This window comes from Eucalyptus grandis, chromosome 7, assembly GCF_016545825.1.
Source record: "Eucalyptus grandis isolate ANBG69807.140 chromosome 7, ASM1654582v1, whole genome shotgun sequence".
NCBI classification, from domain to species: domain Eukaryota; kingdom Viridiplantae; phylum Streptophyta; class Magnoliopsida; order Myrtales; family Myrtaceae; genus Eucalyptus; species Eucalyptus grandis.
Window position 1 is genome coordinate 52,589,997 of NC_052618.1, and position 22,144 is coordinate 52,612,140.

Below are 22,144 nucleotides of genomic sequence, written 5' to 3' on the forward strand. Positions count from 1 at the left end.
TCATGGATCTTTAACTCAAGTAAAACACTTCAAACAAAGTGAGTACACGGGCTCGATACCAATTGATATTGCTAGTATGAGTACCTAGAGGGGGTGAATAGGTGCCTAAACAATTTATCGATATACGGAAGCGATTCTTAACATATGATAGAAAGTAAATTCTCTCTTAATTAACAAAATGAAATACGATTGAGATAGAGAGAGTGAGGAAGAGAAGATTGAACACGGGATTTATAGTGGTTCGGCTTATTCCAAGCCTACGTCCACTCTTCCGCACTAATGACCCACCGGCTGGATTTCACTATGATCAAAAGAGAAGTTACGGTACAGGCTTTGCCTTGATTCCACAAAGTGTAGATGTTTTACCACACCTCCTCAAGATCTCTCACAAATATAGACTCTCTTTTGTATACAAGTATTCGCTCAAAAGATTTATCTAAACAAATAGGAGCTTCAGACTTTGGAATTCTTCTATCGCGCACACCTCGAACAGCTAAGAACGTCTTCCTTATATACTCCTTTATGCCATCATACCCGTTGGCAATTACCAAAGGAATTCCTCCAATCTACCCGTTGGACGGAATCAATTAGGAAGATTGTTCGAGCTATTAAAGGAACGTGTTGATAGCCCATCAATCCTGTTCACCCATACAATCAGGATCTCGGTTTCCATAAGTAGAACCTTCCAATAATATTTAGATAATCATCGAATCTTCAGTCATTGAATCAATCTTGATCAATCAAAGGATTCTTATATGTCTTCTCCAACCACGAGATCTTCTCCGGATGATAAGGTTAAATCTGAACAAAACATTCGATTCCGGATAACCTTTCTTCAACGGATTAGAGACTGTCAATGAGGATAGACTTTGAGTCTTGAGTCTCGGCTGTCCTGAAGTCTTCGTGACTTTAACCAACGTAGTCTCGTGACCTTCGGACTAGACCGATGAAAACATTTTGTCAACTTCAAAACACTTCACGAAGATTTCTCCAACAAGCTGCACTTACTTCCTCCGTTTCCTTCTCAGCGCATCCCACCGCCTCCGCCTCCGCCTCTCCAAAAAGCCTCGCCGGTCATCTACCTCTGTCATGTCGCCTCCTCCAAGAGCCCCGCCGGTCGCAGCTGGTTTCTCAAACCTTCGCCTCCGACTGTTTCCAACGCGGAGATCGAGGTTTGTGTTCGCGTTGGTCTCTCGGCAACTCCTAGCCTCCATCCGATTGCCTCCCTCTGACGAACTCCTCATCAACTCCGACTCTGAGCCGCCGCCGTCGCCGATGGCGTCCTCCGTCTCTGGTATCTGCTCGTCCTCCCCCTCCCTTAGGTCGAAGACGCCGCTCGCCTCCGCCGCGAAGCCGTTGGCCTCCGGTAGGAGGGAGGCAGCCTTGGTCTCGTTCCCGAGCGGCACTAGGCTCCCCGCCGTCGACCGGGTGTTGTCCCTATCGCTGTCCCGATCGGTCGCGAGGGGGATCTCGGTGGACCTAGGCAAGGCCAACGGCGCGGCGAAGAAGGAGAGGCGCAGGCTAGAGGGCTGGGGAGGATTCTGCTCGCTGTGGACGAGGTACGTGGACCGCTACACCAAAGACCGGAGCTAGGGCTTTTCCTTGGGCGTGAGCCGGGTGGGTCCATGGACGAGTTCGTGGAGGAGATAGAGCCTCGGTTCCGGCCGCGTTCAAGGCGATGGAGGAGCTAGGGAAGGGCGCGATCGCAAACCTGGCCTAGACGAGGGCCGCATGGTCGGGCACTATTGGTTGAGGAAGTCGGAACTCGCGCCGGTTGGGGTCCTGAAGGCGCAGATTGAGAGCACACTTGATGCGGTCTGCAATTTCCCCTTGTTCTTCTTTAATTGCTGTTTCCTGAGTTTAATGAGCTCGTGGTAATGATAATAATGATATCTATTGCTCCTATTCTAGAGGATTCTTAGAAGAGAAGCTTGACGATCGGTTTATTTGTTGACATTTGCTGAATGCCAAGTGTTGGGAGTTCTGTTGAAAGATGATAAAATTTTCATATGTTTTTGGAGCTATTATTCATTGGAGCAAGTTCAATAAGACAGGAAGCTCGTGACTTTTAACTTACAATGTTGGACACTCCTGCCATATAGGTTTGTCTTTCGGTCGACTTAGATGGATGTTGGAGCTCCCGAACGACATAGAGATAGTCAGATAGATCGGTATCCTTTGCTAATGGAACAAGTGGAGAGTAGTAGTGGTCATCAGCACATAATTGATGTAGAGAGAAATGGGGACGCTTCATTGACAGCATCTCATGGTGATCAGCAACGCAGGGTAGACTCGACAGAGGATGAGGATGGACTTTCGCCTATCATGCCAGCCCCTGCGGATCAAACAACTGTAAATTCATCAAACAGATTGAACTCCGTGAATTCCTCTAGCACGAGAAGGAGTGATGATTACCACCAGCATCGGACAAGTCCTTTGAATTCTAGACTATGGATTTCAGTGGAGTTAGTTGTCACCGTGGGTAAAAAGAGGATTTACTTCTCCATTTTCATAAAAGAAAGAAGAAATCACTGCAAAGGACTGCAGATTATTGATGAACTGGAAAAGGCACACAAGGAAAAGGACAACTGAACTAAAAGGCTGCACCGTTGGCCCTCTTGAAAGATTCTCTAAGCCCCGCAAGATCACGTGCAAAGATAGAATGACAAAATAATAGAAAAAAACTCACCATAATGTCTGTAATATTATTATATGCAGTGGAAAGTTTTTATCTTTTTTATATCGGTGACTTTTCATGATGATCTGGTGATTAGCTTCAAATGAGATTCCAGCGAAAACAACTTGCTCTCCTTGTTGGTTAAAAGGCCATGGATCAACAAGAGCAACTGGGAAAGAGAAAAGCAGGCACACAATGACGAAGACGAATTATACCCCTTCATAGTGACAGCTAAAGTGACAGGGTTCTGTGGTCACCAATGACTTTATCAGGAACGATTGCAAGGTGTTAGATCCGGATTCATCTTCCGTCCGTTGTCGTTTCAAAACAAAGAAATAAATAGAATATCTCTCCCCTGAGAATTATCGATCCAACCGTTCCAATTGGTAGATGCTTCCAATTTGTAGAGCATCGCAAAAATCAGTCATTCAAAGTGAAGGGTACCTAAGCAAAAGCTATCAAGATCTAACAAAAGACCAATCAGATAAAACACACTATTTGTTCTCTATTCCAAGAAAATACTCCTGGAAGAATGCAATTTACCCGAATCTCTCGGATGAAAATGCATTTGTAAAGAGCTGTATTCAATTATAAATGGGCATGCCAAATCTGCTTGGCAGTTGAGATAGATAGTTGAAAAGCAGAAAGCACCAGTAACACCTCAGCGTAGAACTTATTTTTCTACTAACTAACAATGAACTCCACAAAAATCCTAATCTGGATCATGTGCCAATAAAGTATGATACTATCAGAAGTTACCATAATTTAAAGCTTTGCCATGACGAACCAATGGAAAGCTTAGTAACTTGGTGCGACTTTGTAGAAAATGGGTGATGTAATCTTTTGAACTTGATGTCAAATTATCATATCCCCATTCTTGCCCCCAAATTAGAGTAACGTGAGATTTCATGGACCATCACTTATTATTCTAAAAATTTAAACTGTTAAATAAATGCGTGGTTTAATATTTATATATTCTAACAAATGCAAAGCAGCCTTCTAATCTAAATTCGGCATCCGAGACTGAGCTTAGCAGAGTAAATTGAGTCAACTTTTGAAGCAAATGATAACTAACCAAAATGCCGGGAAAAGAACATGCAAGGAAGAGAGGGAGAGTGTACCTAGGATCGCCGAAGACGCCGGCATTCATGGTCAATTGGTTGGTGAGGCCGGCGGACTTGGGCTCAAGGCTGGAGGCCTTGGGAGTACTGGGCGCTGAGGCCGACCCGGTCGGCACGAAGAAGGCGCCGTTCACCATGGTGTCCCCCTCCGTCCGCCAGTTCCAGTCCACCCAATCGTTCTCCTGCGTGTCCACGCGCTTCGTCACCTGCATTGGGATAGCGTCACTGGGGCCTATCGATATCAAATCTTTCGCCTCATAACAAACGTATCAAATCCCCGGAAAGAAACGTCCTCCAGATTCGAAACAAGTGCATCCTCAATGTGAAACGGCTCGAAAACTATTGGGTCGAATTCAGTACCAAAAGAAACTCTGCTCGTTGCATGGCTGTCAAGCACTGATTAGACCAGAGTCGATCTGTCGGACGAAACGGACCAACCAAAGCTTCCACGTCGGGTACCAGGCTGGACTAGCCCAAGGACAGCGGCGTCTACTCCCCACGCGCCGTCACGGCAAGTGGGGAAACACCCCACGTCGCGCACAGACAAGGACACCCGTCCCTCATCAAGGCGCATATAAGCTGAAGTCAAAAACGCTCGACGACCCACACCCCTTCCCTCGTAAAAATCAGATTTTTATTAATGAATCCGACAGCGCCTCAAAACGGTATTGTAAAAAAATCGTTTTTCAATGCTACAAGTCTACCTCGTCTTGTGTAATGCAAAAGGGTATTGTAAAAATCGTTTCTTTATGATTAATCGGACTTCAAAAAATTGACTGAAACTGCTCCTAACGAGACACACAAAAGTATCTTAGTCACAAGAAAGGAATCATTTTTTATCGCTCGCTCACCTCCTTGGCGTCGGGGTCGACGAGCGCCATGTAGTGGTTGCCCTGGTTGTTGATGGTGGGGTTGGTGCTTGTTAGAGAAATCTCTTATGATATTTTGAAGATGACAAAATAAATCAAAAGACAACTAATGTGTTTAATAATGGTTAAGTAATAGACCATGTAAATGATAGAACATATAAAGATATTGTCAAAGTCTGAAGATGGCTAGAAGACAGACTCTGCTGAAACTGAACCAGAAAATAGACTCTATGCTGAAGCTGAACATTGATTCAGACTGTGTTCAGACTTAAAGCTAAACATGTTCAGAAGCAGAAGATGTTCAGACTTAGACTGTAAAGTCTATTACACTCAGACTTTACATTCAGATTCAACAGAACGTAATACAAGCTCCAATCATATAACGGCTAGTGATCTGATTTGGATTCCACATCAAGATTGATTTGATTGACTTAATCTAATTGATTGACAATTGGATTTTCAAGACAAGAACTTTCTATACGAAGAAACTCTACTTATGGAAACCAAGATTCTGTTTGTATGAGCGATCGGAATCAATTTGAGATTCTACTTTTGTCACTCAATGGCTACTAAATCTTCTAGATACAGATCTGTCCAACGGGTAGATTGGAAGACGATCCTCGAGATACAGTCCAACGGCTAGTTTGGAAGTGGAGAAGTATTTAAGGAGATGAATGATCGATGAGCAAGTAAGAGACGGAGCGTAAAATTTATAATTCCAAAGTCTGAGCGATCTTTATTCATACACTTGTCTCTTGTGAGCTTAAACGTTTGTGATCGTGAGAGAAATACCAAAAGAGTGGCTTAGTGAGATAGTGTGATCTACTACTAAGTGTTTGCACTCAAAGTTGTAATCTCTTGTTGATTGCATAGTGGAATCCAGCCAAGAAGGCTGTTAGCGTGGGAGAGTGAATGTAGGCTTGGATTAAGCCGAACCACTATAAATCTTGTGTTCTTATTCTCTTCCATGAATCTCTTTATTTTGTTCGTAGTTCTATTTAATTGCTAAAGTCTGATCTTGCTCAAAGCCTGCTGCTCTTCAGACTCAGTTTCAAAAGTCTGTTGTTATTCAGACTCAGGTTAAAAGTAAATGTTTTCACTGTATTTTGTGGAATCTATTTTTACACCTATTCACTCCCTCTAGGTGTTTTTACTAGCACTTTTAATTGGTATCAGAGCCAAGTGCTTGGTTTATAAAACTGTTTTTTACTTTTGAGCTAAAGATCTTCTATGGCTAGTATCTTGACATCAGGACTTATGGAGGGACAAAGCAACACTGGGCCACCATATTTTGATGGAAATGAATACTACGTGTAGAAGAACAAAATGAAAGCGTTTCTAAGATCTAGAGATCCCTTGCAATGGGATGTTGTGGAAAGAGGAATCAATCCCACTATTGTGTCTACATCAAATAAGAATGGCAAAGACAAAGAAACCAAACCCCCTGCTCCTATGTCTTGGACGGAGTTGTCCAAAAGAGAAGCGTTTGATGCAAAAGCTATTTATTCTTTATATTGTGCATTATCTTCTATTGAATATAACAGAATTTCTTCATGTGAAACAGTAAAAGAAGTTTGGGATAGACTTCATGTTACATATGAAGGGATTGATCATGTAAAAGAGACAAAAGTAAATTTCTTGCTCGGCAAATATGAATCCTTCAAGATGAAGCAAGGAGAGTCGATTGGAGATATGTTCGATTGTTTTATAGAAATTGTAAACGGTTTGGCGTATCAAGGTCATCCAATTTCTTCCCCAATGATGGTTAACAAACTTTTGCGAGGTCTCTCAAAAGATTGGAACCATGTAAAGATCTCAATAAGGGAGACTCAGAGAATTATGTCACTCTCCATTGATGAATTGATTGGCGCTCTTCAATCCTATGAAGTGGAACAACTCAATGACGAAGATCCCGAAGGTAAGAAGTCCATCGCTTTAATATCTAACGCTGATTTTGATGATGCAGACTCAGAAAATGATATGGACAACGAAGAACTTGCTTTTATGATCAAGAAATTCAAAAAGTTGAGTAGAAAAGAAAAGAAATTCAGTGAAAGAAGACAATATAAGTAGAATGGCCAGAAAAGAACAAAAGAAGATGATGAGCAAGGAAATATATGCTTGATGGCACATTCAGAATCAAAGTCTGACTCAGACACTGACTCAGAATCTGATGAGGAAATCGAGGTAAGCCATTCAAAAATTCACCTCAAAGTTTTTAAGTATATAAATGAGCTCTGCTTAAATCTCAAATATTCTCTTAAAAGGATCTCCGAACTTAAAAAGGAGAATTCTTGGCTTAAGCAACAAGATCTTTCTCTAAAAGAAAAGTTTGAAATTTTGCAAAAAGATTTTCTACAAACAAAAAAAAAGTCAAGATTTACTTGTCAAAGAAAATGATTCTTTAAAAGGGAATTTTTAAATATTTCGACAAGATTTTCAAATGGTTCAAAAACATTAGAGCATATCCTTTCCATGCAAGTACTTTACTATAATAAGTCGGGACTTGGTTTCAAAAAGGAAAGTGATTCTCTAATTGATTTTCCTAAAGTCAATGAGAGACTTAGACAAAGACCTCCAAAGGTATTTTATAAAAATCATTTTCAAAAAGTGTTTGTAAAACCTGTTGGTGGAAATGCCCTCAAGTGTTCAAATTGTGGAGATTTGGAACACTTTGAGAAAGAATGTCCTAAAGTCTGGAGACCTATTAAGAAAAATTGGATAAAAACAGCATATTCTACTAACTCTCATAGACCCAAGAAAAAATGGGTACCAAAGAAAAGATAAGTTATTTTTGCAGGAAATAAAGGAAGAGAAGAATGATAGTTTGGTAAAGAATGTATATATTTTTTTTTATTCTCAATTTGGTTTGAGTACACAATTTAAAATTTCTCATTATACTTGATATTCAATATATCCTTGGTTGATTGAGATTTTATAATGATCATATTTTGTTTCATTGAAGAAATAATCGTATGATTTGTTTGTGATTCGTAAGTTGAGATTTGATTTAATACGTGTGATTATTTGAGATAATTCAAATTATTTTGTCTAATTTTATACTCTAAGATTTAGTCATATTTTGCAAAGTGGAAATCTGTTTTACGTGATGATGCAAAATATTCTTAGATATTCAAAGATTTATTCTCTCTGATTTTATTGTATTATGACTAAGTGAGAATTTATTTTTCAAGATATTATTGCGCATAATATTCTTTCCTTAAATAACATGTTATGATGAGTTTAGAAAGAATATTGATTATCTATGAGATTTTATATTTTGCTCTAACGTCATGGAAGGATCCAAATTGATGGATACCAAAAAGGAAATGAGTAGATTGCAGGAAATTTAATAAGGCAAGAATGATTGCAAATCTACGTAGATTTTGGTGCAATAAGAAAAGAATCTCAGGCGAAGATTGGTAATGATTTTTTTAAATCAATAGTATATTTGAAACATATATCTGGGTAAGAGAATTTTTTTTTATCCCGCCTTACAAATTTCTACATGCATTTTATCCTGATTTTGAATGATTGCTTATCATTTATATTGCAAGTATTTCTTCTCATAAATATAAGGCATTGCAATATTTTTTACTTGATTTGGCACGTGACAAAAATATCTATTTTCCTTTTGCAAAATGCATATCTGAAATTTATGCTCAAGGATCTCTTTGATCTCGAAAGATATTACTGCATATTCATTGATATTCTTGCTATATTCTTAGAAGATATATTATATCTAGCAAGTTTGATGCACAAATCAAATGAAGATATTACGTGACGTTTTTGCAAAGATAATTATCTATTATACAAGATTTTGCAAGTGACAATAGAATCTTCCATATGAATTTTGGAAAGCTCGATTTGAAAATTATGAAGATTCTATACTATCTTCTAGAGGTTCAAAGATTCCATTCCTTGTGCAAAGTTTTTGCAAATTGTTAAGGAAATCCCTTATGTGTCATATGGAAGGTTGAGTAGTTCAGAATTTTAATAATTGATAATTTTATATATGCTATTCAACTTATTTATTTGAAGAAATGACATTATATATTATGTGGATATTATTACAGCTTATTTGTGCAAAAAGTTTGTTAAGTTGATGCAGGTTGAATTCGAGAAGAGCTTGATTGAAGAAAATAAATTTTTTCCTCGAATTTCAAAATGCAAGTGACCATTGCGAATGTTGTCGCTACAAAAGAAATACTGAAAAATATTATGTTCAACTTGCACAAACAATTGTTTATATTCGCAAATATTGTTATGATCACAGGGGGAGAACGTGAATCTAAGAGAAAGAAAAGAATCGTGATCATCTCAAAAATGCTGCAAATTGAGGGGGAGCTTTGATCAATTATGGAAAAATCTTTTTGGATTGATCCTGATCTTGTTATGGAAAGAAGGAGAAGGTAAATGCATCAGAATTTAAGTTCTACAAAATCTGGCTAGTGCATTTCTTATTACCTTTTGTCATTAATAAATCTCTTATTGATATTATCATTTTGTTATGACAAAAATGATAAGCGAATTTTATAATGTATCTGTGATTTTTATTGGATATTTGTTGATATGATCGAAGTGAGCTATATTGCATATCTTTAATATTCGATAAAAGCTGATTTTTTGGAAATTGTGTTTCATGCAAGATATTTGTTATACTTTTATATCCTCTACATGATATTATTTTCATTATTATCGCTTTTTAATTATGACAAAAAAGGGGGAGAAGATATGAATATGCATATATGTTGATTGGTTGATATTATTTATCGCATAATATTGAGCTGCGATTATTTTTCTATATATTGTTATGCTCAATCTATTTGATATCTTCTAATATCCTTTGATTTAAATTAATATTTTTAAAAGTATGTTTACAAATATGCATATTCCGAGATTGTTTTGTCATCATCAAAATGGGGAGATTGTTAGAAAAATCTCTTATGATGTTTTGAAGATGACAAAATAATTCAAAGGAAATTAATGTATTTAATGGTTAAGTAATAAACCATGCAAATGATAGAACATAAAAAGGATATTGTCAAAGTTTGAAGACGGCTAGAAGATAGACTTTATGTTGAAGCTGATCCAGAAAATAGACTCTACGCTGAAGCTAAACTTATTCAGACTGTGTTTAGACCTTAAAGTTAAAACTGTTCAGAAGCAGAATATGTTCAGACTCAGATTGTAAAGTCTATTGCACTCAGACTTTACATCCAGATTCGACCGAACGTAATACAAGCCCCAATCATATAACAGCTAGTGATCTAGTTTGGATTCCACATCAAGATTGATTTGATTGACTCGATTGACTCAATCTAATTGATTGACAATTGGATCTTCAAGATAAGAACTTTCTATACGAAAAAGCTCTACTTATGGAAATCAAGACTCTGTTTGTATGGGCGATTGGAATCAATTTGGAATTCTACTTTTGTCACTCAACGGCTACTAAATCTTTTAGATACAGATTTGTCCAACGAGTAGATTGGAAGATGATCCTCAAGATATTGTCCAACGGCTAGTTTGGAAGTGGATGAGTATTTAAGGAAATGAAGGACCGATGATCAAGTAAGAGACGGAGTGTAGAATTTATAATTCCAAAGTCTGTGCGATCTTTCTTCATACACTTATCTCTTGTGAGCTTAAATGTTTGTGATCGTGAGAGAAATACCAAAAGAGTGACTTAGTGAGATAGTGTGATCTACTACTAAGTGTTTGCACTCAAAGTTGTAATCTCTTGTTGATTGCATAGTGGAATCCAGCCAAGAAGGCTGTTAGCATGGGAGAGTGGACGTAGGTTTGGATTAAGCCGAACCACTATAAATCTTGTGTTCTTATTTTGTTCCCTGAATCTCTATATTTTGCTCGTATTTCTATTTAACTGCTAAAGTATGATCTCGCTCAAAGCTTGTTGCTCTTCAGACTCAGTTTCAAAAGTCTATTGTTATTTAGACTCAGGTTAAAAGTAAATGTTTTCACTACATTTTGCATAATCTGTTTTTACACCTATTCACTCCCCTCTAGGTTTTCATACTAGCATTTTCAGTGCTGCCGTTGATGGCGTACATTTACCATGTTGCGAAAAAACAAGCAATCGAACAATAATATAGACAAAAGAATAAAATATATTGGACACCAAATTTACATAGTTCAGTTGTAAAGATCTACGTCCACGGGAAGAGCAGTAGGAAATTTCACTATAGATCAAGCGATACGAAGAGATTACATACTCAAGTTACTCAAACACTTTTATGGTGTTTCCCAAGTCACAATTACACCAAATAACGCATGTAGTGTTTAGCCTCGAAATTCCTCAAGAAATAATCTCTTAATCTCACGAAGGAATGACACGTAAATCTTACCACAAGATTTAAATCGGCTACAAATACTAATCTTTCTTGGATGTAATTCACGGACAAGAACGATAAAGAAAATCCCTCCCAAGCACTTGACGACTAGACGGCTCTTTAAGAACACTCATTCATGATCAACTCTCTTCCATCCACGGCCACGAGTCTATATATATAAGCGAGACCTTTATTCTTTTGCCAACTTCTCATAAGATTCTGTTTCCTATATTGCCCGATTTTATTCAAAACATATCTCTGTATATTTTAAACAAAATCAAAGTCCAAGTCAAAGTTGAACTTTCCTATTTCAACAGTCAAATTCTCCAACGCGGATTCAAACTTTGGATAGTTGATCGTCGGATCTTCTTTGCTCAATTTCGAACGTCTGTAACATATCCAATTCGAAATATTTGGAATTCACATTGGACTCAAACTCGAGACATATTTAAACACTCTCCACCTTGGCACGACGTTTGAGCTAAGTTGCAATCGTTTCGCAAAAATTCAAACTCTGCTGCTACTCTTCCATAACCCCTAATGGGCTCAACCGCCACAGATATTATCCAAGTCCAAGCCTCGCTTGAACTTCGCCATAATTGAGAACCTCATCAAAATACCAACTCCACATGCACTTTTAACTATTCTGCAAGGATTTTCTGACGCAACCTCCTTAACCGCAGACAAAGTAAAACCATTGTTGTATCCATATTTATCAGAAGATTGAATATGTACCTTGTTAATTTCAACAGTTGCGGCAACCATTGGCTCTATAGGCTCCACCTCGCTACAAGCACCATCCGTGTTAATTACTTTGCTAGTACTCATATTTGCTACCTTAGGAGTTTTTGGTCGCAACTCCACTTCAAGCTGAACACCGTCTAGATCCATATTAACACTGCCACAAACACTCATAGTTAGAAGTATCGGAGACTCATCAAGGGTAATTTCTCTGCTGTTAACAAGTGAATTTATATCTGGGCACCACAACAGATCGCCCTACTTACCTTGTGCATAACCATAGAATATGCACCTTGCCCTCCAATCGAGCTTACCATCACTCACTCAAAAATAACACAAGCAATCAAACATTCTAATAATAGAATAACCAGAAACGTTACCTAATCACACTTCTTTAGGAGTCCGTCATTCAATAGCAGTTGATGGAGATCTATTCACCATGCAGCTTATTGTACTAAGCACACCAGCTAGGATTCTCCTAGCAATAGCAGTACCAGAGATCATTTTACGGGCCATCTCTAATAATGTTCTGCTCATCAATTTTGCAAATTGTTGTGATTTACTGGCACTAGTGCAATGTTTCACTATACCCTCTTTCATGCAGAATTTATTTGTCAGCTCCGAGCATAACTCCATCCTATTGTCAGTCCGCACATACTTGATTGACTTATCAGTCTTCGTCTCGATCAAAGCTCTCAATTGTGTGATCCTGACACCAGCATCAAACTTGTGCATTGGCATAAACACCCAGGTCTTCCTCGAGCAGTCAATAGACTCTTGAATAGATGCATCCGACATCTTTGCAGCGAAACTTGTCATTGTCTCACCTTGAAATTTATACATGCCTTCGTGCTTGATTCCTTTCCTTATCACCAGAGTACCTAGAACAACCTTCAGAACTTCACATTCTGAATAATACCTGCAACCAGCTGAATCTAAAGCACCAAAGGAAATTAAGTTCTTTTTCAATTCTAGAACATGTCTTACCCCAATCAATGTCCATCATGCATTCTGATTTTAACATTATCAACACCCATAACATCGCACTCAGTGTTGTTCCTTGACTGGACTTTACCACTACTCGTGCATTGATAAGTGATAAACTAGTTTCTATTTGTTGTGACATGAAAAGAACAACCATAATTCATAATCCATTCATCAAACGATAAATCATTAGTGACAAACAAGACATAATCGACAGTATATGCTACAGCTGTAACATTATCTGTAAAATTAACTATAATTCCCTTATCATTTTCATTCTTCAGCTTAAGGTAATTCCTTCTAAGATGCCCATTCTTGCCACAACTCCAACTGACAATATCACTAGTCCTAGACTGGTTACGCCTATTCATATTAGTACTACTATTACCTACATGTGTTCTAGGTTTTATTCTATTTTCACCTACTAAAGCAGCAGATACAGGTTCGCCAGATTCTCTTCTACGAATATCCTCACTCAGAATCAAACCTCGAACCCCATCAAACGCCAAACTTGTTGACTCCGAGAAATTACTAATAGCAGTAACAGTAGTATTCCAACTATTAGGCAATGAGGATAACGGAATCAAAGCACGTACCTCATCTTCAAAGTCAATCTCAACTAAACTCAATTGACTAACAATCACATTGAATTCATTGATATGATCTACAACTGACGCACCTTCGCTCATCTTCAAATTAAACAGATGTCGCATCAAATAGACCTTGTTGATCGCAAAGGGCTTTTCGTACATATTCGACAGGGCTTGCATCAAATCAGCAGTGGTCTTCTCTTTTAGGATGTTAAACGCGACGTTACGAGTCAACGTCGGTCGAATAACACCCATAGCTCGTCTATCCAGCAAATCCCAATCAGCTTGCTTCATTGACTCTGGTTTCTCCCAAGATAAGGGCAAATGCAGTTTCATTCGGCAAAGATAATCTTCAATCTGCATCTTCCAAAAACTAAAATCCTTTTCATGAGATCTATCGATTTTCACTTTTACTTCTTCTGTCATCATCGATTCGCTTCAACTTAGCCAAACCTAGCTCTGATATTACTTGTTGCGAAAAAACAAGCGATTGAACAATAATATAGAGAGATGAAGAAAATATATCGGACACTGGATTTACGTGGTTCGGTTGTAAAGACCTACGTCCATGGGGAGAGCAACATCGAATTTTACTATAGATCAAGCAATACAAGGAGATTACATACTCAAGTCACTTAAACACTCTTCCGATGTTTCCTAAGCCCCAATTATACCCAACAACGCATGCAGTGTTTAGCCCCCGAAATTTCTCAAGAAATAATCTCTCAATCTCACGAAAGAATTACACGAAAAAAATCTTACCACAAGATTTAAATTGGCTACAAAAACTAATCTTTCTTGGATGTAATTCACGGACAAAAACGACAAAAAAAATCCCTCCCAAGCATTCGACGACTAGATGGCGTTTCAAGAAAACTTCTTCATGATCAACTATCTTTTATCCACGGCCACAAGTCTATATATATATATATATAGTGAGACATTTATTCTTTTGCCAACTTCTCATAGGATTCCGTTTCCTATCTTGCCCGATTTTATCCAAAATATATCTTTGTATATTTTAAAGAAAATCCAAGTCCAAATCAAAGTTGAACTTTCCTATTTCAACGGCCAAATTCTCCAACGCAGATTCAAACTTTGGGAAGTTGATCTTTGAATCTTTTTTGCTCAATTTCTTTTCGAACGTCCATAATATATCCAAATCGGAATATTCGGAATTTTGCATTAGACTCAAACTCGAGACATACTTTAACATGCCACACCATGAAGTCGTTGTTGATCACGTGGATGTTGGCACCGCGGCATTTGCTACATTAGCCCCTCCCCGAAGTGGTTGAACGCAATGGTCACTTGCATCTCGGAGTCTAGGGCGTACGTATCCTTGTGGCCCAACGGCATCACCTCATTGTGGTGCGTGAAGTAGCTGTTCGATATGGTGATCGCCGTTGAGCCCATGATGGCGTTGATTAGCCTGTCGGTGCAGTGCCATAGGGAGTAGTGGTCCACCCATATGTGCAACGCCCCGAATATCAATATCCCGTCCCCGTCGGACACCCCACGGAACCCGACTTTGGTTGGCAACAACCGGATGTTGGTGTTGCTAGAGGGCTTGTAGTCGTGGACATGGATGTTGTGGATGATGATGTGGGAGATGTCTTGGATGGTGAGGCAGCCATTGCCGGTGATTTGGATGTTGAGCCCCCGGCCGTCGATGGTCTTGAAGTTGTTGATGATGAGCTCGTGCTTAAGCCAGATCATCATGTTGGCGGAGAAGATGATCCACAGGGGCTCCTCCTGGAGGACCCCGTACCGGAGTGTCCCTGGTTTCGGGTCCACCACGTCTGAGTCCGAGGAGTCGGTGACCGCGTAGATGCGCCCGTCACGACCCCCTAGCGCCGACTGCTCGAACCAGATGCCGCAGTTCACCAGGCGCTAGTTCGAGGCCTAGTTCGGGTCACACCACCATTAGTCGTCGATGGGGTTGCCGGTGCAACATGAGGAGGAGGACGAGGAAGGAGTCTTCTTGAGATGGAGGCATTCAATCTCCTGCAAAGATGAAAATGCAAGGAAGGTTTTTTGCTTTGTTCCGAAATCGTGGTAGGAATAACTTAAGAAAGAGTTGGTGGTTATTGATTTTTCTTGGAAGAGCTGAAAAGAGGGCCGTGAGGCAAGAAATGAGGGTGTTTCCCACAATTTCCTTTAAAATGTGGGAAAATGGAGAATTTTTAGGACTTCTAATACATTTATCCCAATATTAAATGAGCCAATCCATACATATATTCTCCTTCGAAACACTGGACTAAGGAGATCGCGAACAGTTTGCAAGCGTTTTGACCATCTTACAAGTTTAATGAACGCGGTTAAGCTCGGATATATTATCTTCACACGGTATCTTTCAACCGACAATGGTGTCTTCTTTCAATGGACCCATTGTGCGAAGCACAGGTCAGCTTAACAGGAGGGCTTTCACCTCCCTCTCCCACTGGCACGGGCAGTTACTATGGTTACCTATTAGTTCCTCAAACAACTTCTGAAGGAGTTATGGTAGAGTCTTCTCTCTCCACCTGAGAAAGTCCCTTAATTTTTGGGTATATCTTTATCTCCCTTGTGTAGAAGGAAATATCCTCGAATTTTCGTCTGAAAGTTCAGATGAAACAGTTTAAGCACATACTCAGGTCTGAAACTCGATTAAACGTGGATATATTATCCTTGCCATGCGAGCGATTTTGGCCTAGAATTAAGCAGTTTGCACACATGTCGTGAAATCTGAATGGGTGATTCCGAGCTAAAAATCCTCCACACCATTTCCGTGGACCAATTAAAAAAAGATATTGAGTTGGGAAAGATCAATATTATTAATTTATTATCAACTACGAACCCCATTTTCTTTTTTTATGACAGAGGAAGAAAATCCACACAAGGGATATCCAAATTGCTTGAATATTTTTTTCTTTTTTCCATTTGATTTTGTGCATGTGATCGATAAATTAGCGAGCGCTCTCGCAGCATCACGTTGATCATTCATCCGAGAAAAGCCCTAGAATTGTCAAAGGGTGCGTTTGGAACTATTTTCCTCGAAAAGAAAAACAGAATTTCACCACCCAATTAGGTGATTTTAATAACTTGGGCGCTCCAAGAGCATCACGATATCAACATATGCTATTGGGCTGGACTGGGGGCAATTCGGGTCCTTGAGTCAATCAGATGGGTCTTGGCCTTACCTCCATTTGGATATGCCCCATGAGCCACTTTGCATGAGATTTGACTCTACCTACTCTGACTAATGACGATAAGAAAATAACTTGAAAATACTTTCTGGTGATTAGATTACAAGTGGGACGATCTCATCTAACTTAACTGCCGAAGGGATTCAAATTTCATAAAGTTATCCACAGTGTTTTCCTTTTCAAAAGTACCCTGTTTTGGCCAAGATTCAATAACAGTTAATCATCTTAATAATTAATCTGATTGATTACTATTGAGTTTGTCAAAATCACTGGATTAAATAAAACTTTAGAACGTGATCAAGAAGGTCCGCTGATTGAAATCTATGAGGGCAAAAAACAATAAGACGAACCAGGAAGAGGAGACTCGTGTACATTAAGCAACTCGTGTTCGCACTCCCCATAAAACTTAAGAGTAAAAAGAAGAAGATGGGTTCGTAACTTCACTCGATCCTTGTCACTTTCTATCTTTTACATTCACGGGCTCGTCAATGCCGGCATTGCTCAACGCAATCCCCTTCTCATTTTCAGCCATTTGATCTCTATACCTCTTGTAGATATCCCCTTGGTAGTACTCCCTAGTCCTCACGACCAAAACCAGCAAGACGAGCGCCCCCAGCGCGTTCACGCCCGCCAGGATGCTGAACGACGTCCGGTAGCACCGCCTCCCGACGCAGGTCAGCTCCTTCGCCGCCGATCGTGTCAGCCCCCTGGCCGCAAGCTGCCTCGTCGCCTCCACGTCGTAAAGCCTGCCCACGACCAGCACATTGAGGATGTACGACCCGAGGGGGCTCGCCAGCTGCCCGCAGTTGAACAGCGTCGAGTAGTACTTAAGCCCGAAGAGCTCGGAGATGATGATGAAGAGGAGCGTGAGCTGCGCGCCGAAGGAAAACCCGATGAGGAGGGAGGCGACGTAGACCGACCCGGGGGCCGGGAACGCGATGAGGAGGTCCCCGACCCCCGACACGACGAGCGAGAGCATCATGATGACGGGGCGGGGCACCTTCCACTTGTCGTATATGATCTCCGAGACGAACCCGGCGAAGACCCGGCCGAAGTAGTTCCACACGCTCACGAGGGACACAAACGTGCCGATCGTGTGATGCGGGTAGCCCAGGGACTCGCCGATCTGGCCCAGGTTGTCGACCGCAGTCAGGCTGCATCCAAGGCCGCAGAACGTCGCCACGAAGAGAGTGATCATGTCCAAGCTCAAGAGGGCCTGCATGATCGTGTAGTCCGCACCTCTTTCGGGAGGCTTGAACACATCGGCACAACACGAAGTGTCATTCGGATTGGCAGCCTCTTGCTCTTCTTGCTTCCGCTGATCAGTCGCATGAATTTCCAAATCACGAGCAGGACTGGAGGCGTCATCATCAGGAACTCCCACGGTCGCCGTCGTAGGTTTCTGTGCCTTCCTCTGCTTCCACGTGGCCCACTCCTCCCTCGCCGCGATCCCGAGGGGGAGGAAGGTCAAGACGCAGACGGCGACCGCGCTCACGACGTAGGCCCCATGGGAGAAGCTGACCTGCTTCTGGGCGATGGTCAGGCCATGATGACCAGCGCGAGCACGACCGTGATGGCCAGGTACTCGTAGAACACCTTGAGCTCGTTAGGGTGCGTCGAGAGCTTCATCGTCCGGATGGTGTACACGAAGACGATCGAGATCACCGCCGGCAGCCACCCGATGAGGAGGATGAGGGACTTGGAGTCGTCCCCATGGATGGCGTAGTAAAGCTGCGTCATCATCGCGCCGCTCAGCCCCACGAAGCCCTGCACGAGACGAGAGAAAGCATTTCGCGTATTCGTTACGTCGCCGATATGAATATTTGACGAGATATCAGTCGTCCATGAAATACCTTCATCAGGCCGAGCATGATGCCGCGGCTCTCGGGGAAGTTCTTGACACAGGTGACGAGGGAGCCCGTGTTGGCGAAGTTCTGGGAGTTGGCGCCGACGCAGATGTAGACGCACATCTGCCAGACCGCGGGGCGGGGGATGCGACGGGTGACGGCGAGCCAGATGAGGAAGTAGCCGGCGAAGTTCATGGCGGAGCCAACGAGGAGGACGAGCCATGGGGGGCGACCTCGGCGATGAGGCCGGAGAGGACGCCGACGTTGGCGCCGAGGTCCTTGCAGGAGCTGAGGAGGTTGAGGGTCGACTGGTCGTAGCCGAGGGTGGACTTGATGTCCTTGGAGTAGACGCCGAAGAGGTAGGTGGCGCCGGCGCCCGCCATGATCAGGAAGGACGCGAACATCATGAACCACCGGCCCCTGAGGACCTGGAGGGCGAAGGCGCAGCAGCCATCGCCGCCGCCATCGCCGCCGCCAGCAGTGGTCATCGCCATGGAAGAGAGATCGTCGTCTGAAGGAGGATTCTAATGCGGACTTTGGATGGGTTTTATGGTGGAGATCATTGATATAGATTTGAAACAGAGAAGATTCAGTTAAGCGGATAAGGTCAGAATAGATTTGATCTTCCGTTCTCGACTATATAGATGTTCATTCCATGTCGGATGAAAAGAAAAACCCGCACCCTATCCGTTTGGTTGGATTCGGTCGGGTCGGCCCATCAATGGTCAAAAGCCCGTGGGTCGTGGAGGAATGCGTTTGCAATCCATGATGGAGTCTCTTTCGTCTGGGCCTTCTTGCCTTCTTGGGCTCGCGACAGCTCCCTTGAGTAAACGTGCGACCGTGCGGACGAGTTTCTTAAAGATGCTAATTAGGATTAGGAAATTATTTAATGATTGATTAATACGAAAAATAAAATTAAAAATAAATTTGTGAAGGGATTAGGGGAATCTTCTTGTCCGTGAAATCCCAAATCAAGACAAGGTTTTTTTTAATCATTGGATTTAATTCAACTTGACACGCCAAAACAAACAACCTTTGGTCCACCAACATAGAAATTAGTGTTAATTGCGCTGGTGTTATTGAGTAGCGTTTTTAGGACATTGGCTAATGTTATTTGATAGGATGGTACCTCGATATTATTGTAAAAATAATAAACTAACAAGATGAGAATGAGTGACAATTGCTAATAAGTGTTTTTGTGTTTCAAATGATAGAATTTTTGTTACATACTTCAGCTATGTAGGGTGATATCTTTATATAATACAAGCTAGGGTTACATACTTCGGCTATGTAGGGTGATATCTTGAGAAAGTCCATTAATTTTTGGGTATCTTTGTCTTTTCTATGCAAAAGGAATATCCATGAATTTTACGTCCCAAATTTTAGTCGAAACAATTTAAGAACATACTCATGTTCAAAACTCAATTAAGCCCGGATTTATTATCTGTGTAGGTGGGTGATTTTAAATTAAGTAGTTTGCACATAGCTCGCGGAATCCAAATGGATGATCCTAAACTGAAAATCCTCCACCACACCATTCCCGTGCACCAATTAAAAGGAGATATTGAGTCGGAGAAGATTGATATTGTTATCAACCATGAATATTGGTTCATTGTGAAAACTTACATGACCATGTGAGACTTAAGACAAATTCTTAAGTAAGTGAAATTCATTGAAATTCTCTTGAGCGACAACAGCGGTCAAGTGATTAACGGTTGTTTTCTTCTACATTTCTTTTGTTTTATAATTGTTAATTAATTATTTCGAAAGCAACATAAGATGCCAAGTAGGTATCACATCGCTAGCTAACGGATTAGTCGATCTCATTAGTATTTTCAGTTTTACTTTTTTAACATAATGACCAATTTGAAAAAAAAAAAAATTGTTTAGCATGCCATTATCCTTTCTTTTTAGCTTACTTTGTAGAAGTAAATAAGGTATGTGTATCTTATAAAATTTATATTTAAATTCATCTACAAGTCCTCCCAGTTGCCATGAACTTGTAAAACAAATATGTGGTGAGAAATATACTGTTATTAAATGTAAATGACAGTACCGTTGTCTTAGCAAAGTTAAAAAAAAAAAAAAACGTATATAAAGAGAGAGAGAGATGGTTCATTCCATCGGGTCCGATGAAAAAAATACCCGCACCGTATCCGTTTGGATTGGAGCGGATAAAGCCCACAGTCCATGAGTTCCTTTAGCTATGGACGGGTTCGGATTTCTTGACCCGTCATCAGGTGGATCCAGTCGGGTCGGCCCATCAATGGTCAAGAGCCCGTGGGTCGTGGAGGATTGCGTATGCAGAGTCCATGATGGAGTCTCTTTCGTCTGGGCCATGTTGCCTTCATGGGCTTGCGAGAGCTCCCTTGAGTAAACTTGCGACCGTGCCAACGAGTTTCTTAAAGATGCTAATTAGGATTAGGAAATCATTTAATGATTGATTAATACGAAAAATAAATTATAATTTTTTCTGTGAAGGGATTAGGGAACCTTCTTGTCCTTGAAATCCTAAATCAAGGCAGGTTTTTGTTTGTCATTGGATTTTATTCAACTTGACACGCCAGAAGAAAACAAGCTTCGGTCCACCAACATAGAAATTAGTGTTAATTGCACTGGTGTTGTTGAGTAGTGTTTCCAGGACATTGACTAATGTTATTTGATAAGAGGGTACCTCGATATTCTAATCATCCATACTGCGGCTTCCCTTTATTTGATCACTTACTATGTATTCTTGAAAAATTATGTTCATGAGTAAATTGGACATGCTTGTTAAATTTTACATGATGAGGAAATTTACGTTTTCAAAGTGTTATCACGAGCAAAATCAATACATTGGGAGCTATAAAAAATATCTTAGTCGATTGTTTAACAAGTGTTTATAAGGAACTTGATAATGAAACCCATCTTCAATATACTTATTTATTTAAACTCTTTGAGAGCCGGGCCATCTAAAATCGTCTTACTTTATTGACGGCAATACCTAAATGTGAGGTCATGAAGAGACGCCAATGGTCTTGTGCACGACTTGTCCATTGCCAATAATTAGCAGTAAGATCACAACATTTTCATCCATTCATCGGACTAGTTGTATTAGAATAATGGATTATTAGTTAGGTTCTTTGACCTGAACTTCAAATGTTCCATAAGTTAGTCAAATTGCACGGCCTCAAACTAGAACGGCTTCATTCCAATCCGACATACATGCACAAATGGATGAACTAGTTGCAACCACAATCGATGATATCTTGATATTAACAGATTCGAGCAGACCAAATTCTTTGTGAAGTAAATTACATAATGACGGTGAAATTTTATATTTACGCGAAAATCCATTTCACCAACAAAAATCTTCTCATCGCTCGAAAGATAGGTCAGATTTGGTTCTTGAAAATCATCCGCGGGCCACCTAATTAACCTCTCCTCCAAATTAGCAAAAGAGAAAATGAATTGTTTCGGCGTATTCTACGGACGCATGCGAAGGCGATCACCAATCAACTCTCTCTATCCCTTTCTCCTTTCTTTTAGTTGACAGAAACAACAAAGCGCGTGGGATTTGGTTGTGACGTCTTCACAAGAGAGACGACTTATAAAATCAACAGATAGAATCTTGACTATCATTAATCTAACAATTAACCCCATGGAAAGACAAGTTTAAACATTACAATAATTGAAGTTACTCCATTGGAATGATAATCTCAAGTTAATATGCATAAATGTGATAATAAGTCCTATTATATGGAAAATGCGCAAAAACCCTTCTCAACTTTTGTA

The 22,144-nt window shown here is 40.5% G+C and overlaps 2 pseudogenes; both read right to left on the reverse strand.

The window, feature by feature from the left end:
- Positions 1-1,004: 1,004 nt before the first annotated feature.
- LOC108954076 lies at positions 1,005-16,538 on the reverse strand (annotated as a pseudogene).
- Positions 16,539-16,951: 413 nt separating this feature from the next.
- LOC120295452 lies at positions 16,952-18,963 on the reverse strand (annotated as a pseudogene).
- Positions 18,964-22,144: the final 3,181 nt, after the last annotated feature.